Source organism: Mus caroli, chromosome 7 (assembly GCF_900094665.2).
Source record: "Mus caroli chromosome 7, CAROLI_EIJ_v1.1, whole genome shotgun sequence".
Lineage (NCBI taxonomy): Eukaryota > Metazoa > Chordata > Mammalia > Rodentia > Muridae > Mus > Mus caroli.
The window spans coordinates 18,163,700-18,167,929 of NC_034576.1; positions in this window are offsets into that span (position 1 = coordinate 18,163,700).

The following is a 4,230-nucleotide window of genomic DNA, read 5'->3' on the forward strand; positions in this document are numbered from 1 at the left end:
AACCCGAAAGCTCCCTGTCTCTGGGTATGAAGAGAGCAGGGGCACAATTGGTGGGGTACCCAAAGATTCCCCCCACAGTGGCACAAGAGGAATGGGGATTCGGACAGAAGGAAGCAGGTGGGCTGTAAGTTAGGAATCAGCAACAGGTTCCCCCAAAGGCTCCACATTCCTAAACTGAAATATTTTAGGTTGTCTTTGTTTTTAAAGCATTGATGTGTATAAGTGTTTTGCCTGTAGGTATGTAGGTGTGCCACACAGGTGCACGCCTGGTGCCCAGGAGTTGAAGAGGAGAGGCTCCGCTGGATTAACTAGGATTACAGATGATCGTAGACTGCCATGTGGGTACTGGGAATCAAACCTGCATTCTCTGCAAAGGCAAAGGTGCTCATAACTGCTGAGCCATCTCTCAATGGGCCAAATTTTTAACCCACAAATACTTCAACCCCACCAGGACGTTCACCCTTAAAGCATGGGAGGGTAGGAAAGGTTTTAAACAAAGATGCCTGCATCTTGAAGGTAAGGGTAAAAACAGCCCTAGGAAGTACCTGTGTGGTACATAGGTTGGGCAAGGAGCAAGTTCCTTCTCTCAATAAAGAAGAAGGAAAGCTTACTATTAAGTAAGTCTCCCAGATGTTGGGAAAGGTGCCTGATACCCTACACTCCTCCTTCCTGTGCCGACTCCCAAGAGAGCTGTGGTCTGCTGCACAAGAAATTCATCGTGTGTGAAGAAATTCATTTGTTGGAGACAGGGTCTCTTGTAACCCAGACTAGCCTCAAACTCCCTCTACACAGCCAGAGATGGCCTTGAACGTGTGAGCCTCCTGTGGCTTTATAATTACAGGCACGGACCACATTACCTGGTTTATGTGGTGTTGGATCTAATGTGGAAATGTCCTCCTACTTTTGCAAAAGGCTGGCAGTGCCCATGTGAAGCCCATGGCCTTCTACATAAGAAGCAGATGCACTACCACTGAGCCACGCCCCCAGCCCCTCACTGGGGGANTCTAGGCAGGGGCTCTACCACTGAGCCACGCCCCCAGCCCCTCACTGGGGGATTCTAGGCAGGGGCTCTACCACTGAGCCACACCCCCAGCCCCTCACTGGGGGATTCTAGGCAGGGGCTCTACCACTGAGCCATATCCCAGAGGCAGGAAGACAAGGAAATGCAGAGGGAAGAGGAAAGAAAAGAAGTTGGGGGAGAAAATGGAAAGACGAGACAGCACAACTGGCTGTGCAAGCATAAGACCTGAGCTCTCGCTCCCCTTTCCTGTTTGAGGTAGGTCTTCTAATGTTTCTCGGGTTACTCTTGAACTCAAGATCCTCCACATCCAGTCTCATGAGTATCTGGGATTACAAGTGTGCACTGCCATGCCTGGCCACTGGAGCATTAGTAAAGATACTGAAGAATACAGGCTTGTTAGGTCAGAAAATACATATTAAGTGCATATCACTACACTGCATTCCCCAGTTTTTCTCTCCACTTGGAATGTGTTGAAGCCTCCTCTGCTCCGCACCTGATAGGGGCATCAATCACTCACTTCTTCTTCCTCCTTTTTTTTTTTTTTTTTTTTGGAGGAGCAAAGAAGAGAGGGTTCATGTAGCCCAGGCTGACCTCAAAACTTACTAGTCAGTGAGTATGCTCTTGAATCCCTGGTATCCCTACAGATGGCTTTAGGCAAAGTTTTTCTATTGAAATGTTCTCTATTATGGTTACGGCTCCGAAGTCAATACCCAGAACCATAAAAACATATCAAAAACTAAACCATTTCTATTGCGGTGGCCTGACCTTGGTTTAAGCCTTAGCACCTACAGCTGGTGGCCCAGAACCCTCTGTAACCTCTGCCCAGGGATCAATGCTCTGGCCTCAGCGGGTATCCACATTTATATGCACGGTTATAGTTAGGGTTTTACTGCTGTGAACAGACACCATGACCAAGGCAACTCTTATAAAAACAACTTTTAGTTGGAGCTGGCTTACAAGTTCAGAGGTCCAGTCCATCATCAAGGTGGGAGCATGGCAGCATCCAGGTAGGCATAGTGCAGGAAGAGCTGAGAGTTCTACATCTTCATCTGAAGGCTGCTAGCAGAATACTGGCTTCCAGGCAGTTAGCATGAGGGTCTTAAAGCCCACACCCACAGTGACACACCTACTCCAACAGGGACACACCCTCTAATAGGGTCACTCCCTGGGCTGAGCATATACAAACCATCACACGCACACACCCACAAACAGAAATGCACACAAACTGGCACATATACATAATCATGATGTTTTTAAATTAGTAGGTAGAGTGGTGTACACCTTTAATCCCACCTTGATAACTGTGAATTCAAGGCCAGCCTGGTCTACATAGGGTGTACTAGGACATCCAGGGCTACATAGAGAGACCCTGTCTCAGTTTTTTGTTGTTAATTAGTTGGTTGGTTAGTTTGAAACCAGTCTGGTCTACATAGCCAGTCCCAGGCTAGTCAGGACGACATAATGACACCCTATCTCTCAAAAATCATAATTGTTAATTTAAAATTGTCAAATGTCTGAACTGTGTGTAGTGGCTTGTTATTTTGTGTTTGGCTTTTCAACCATTACCTCATCACGAGTCAGTAGTTGCATATAATGTAAGACAAGGGTGTAACTGTGTCTCTGAATGGCTGGCTCTTGGCCTGGACATCCTTTATTACTGTAAGGGTCCATGATTCTCCAAAGAATGATGTCCCAGACTCAAACTGTATATGAATGCAAAGAGTGTTTTACGCTGCAGAGGTCCAGCATACTAGGATCTCCCATTATCAGTGTAGCCGGGCGTGGTGGCACATGCCTTTAATATCTAGCATTTGGGAGGCAGAGGCAGGCAGATTTCTGAGTTCGAGGCCAGCCTGGTCTATAGAGTAAGTTCCAGGACAGCCAGAGATACACAGAGAAACCCTGTCAAAAAAAAAAAAAATTGTACAAGAAGACAAAAAGCACAGAGTACACACATCGGACACAGAAGGACATTCCCAGGAAAACAAACACCAACCAAAAAGCTGTCTCAGACGGTCTTCCTCCCTGTGCACGGGAGGCCCACAGACCCACAGGCAGTTCAGAATCAGATGAGAACGAGCAAGTTCTCCAGCTTCCGGTAGGGGGCGTGGAGCATCCTCCATTGCCCCTGGCTGGGTGACAAGTCTGCTTTGTCCCTCTCAGCCTCCAGATTAAACCCAAAACAAGAACGCATAAATAGACAGAAGACAGCCCGGTGACCTCCTGGAAATGTTTACTTCCTTTAGCTTCTGTTACAGGACCTGCCGTAGATTTCCCTCTACTTCTGTTCTCTCTCCCCTCCCCCCACCATGCCCACCCCACCCGGCAGTGAGTCTTGGGGGTTGGGGGGGGGGGCGGCGTCAAAAAGCTCAAGAGTTCAAAGTCAACCTCAGCTAGTCAGCAGATATGAAGCCAGGCTGGAATGCCTGAGATTCTGCCTCAAAACCAAGTAACTGCTAGGCACAGTCCTTCAATCCCAGCATACACTCCAGAGGCAAAGGCAGGCAGGTATCTGTGAGTCTGACATAGCAAGACTCAGGCCAACCAGGGCTACACAGTGATACAAAGCCCCAAATCCTCAAACAGGAGCAATAAACAGCCTCAGAAACATGCTTAGAGTCCTCTGTCCCCACGTGGAGGAACAATCTCTCATCAAGTGCTGGGAGCCCTGCCCCACATTGTCTCCAGGTCCCAAGAGACTTGGGTACAGATTCTTTCAGTTTCAGGGCTCAAGACCCTAAGACACCAAAGTCCTGGCTTCCCCCGTCAGCCCTGAAATGTGCATAGCTCACCGGTGATCAGCACGTGTCCCAGCACGTGTCCCAACACGTAGCTCTGCCAAGCAGGTCCCCACAGACCCAGGGCTCCCCCCACCTGAGTCCAGGCTCTGTGCATTGTCCTGCCTAATACTCCTCCCTAGGGCATGCCACACAGGCAAGATTTTCTGTTTCACAAGGGCCCTTTCTCTTGAGCCTGCCAGAGGGGATGGAAGAACACTGTCCGCTGTGGACAAGCCATGAATCTTTCTTTAACACCTCTTGTTCCCTCTCCTCCTGTATCCAGGACCACAGGTGAGTGATGTGCTGCACATAACACGTACCCAGCAGTTACTAGGAGACTGGATGGATGTACAGTCCGCAGCCATGGAGCTCTTCCCTGGCAGCTGTGTGTGTGTGTGTGTGTGTGTGTGTGTGTGTGTGTGTGTGTGT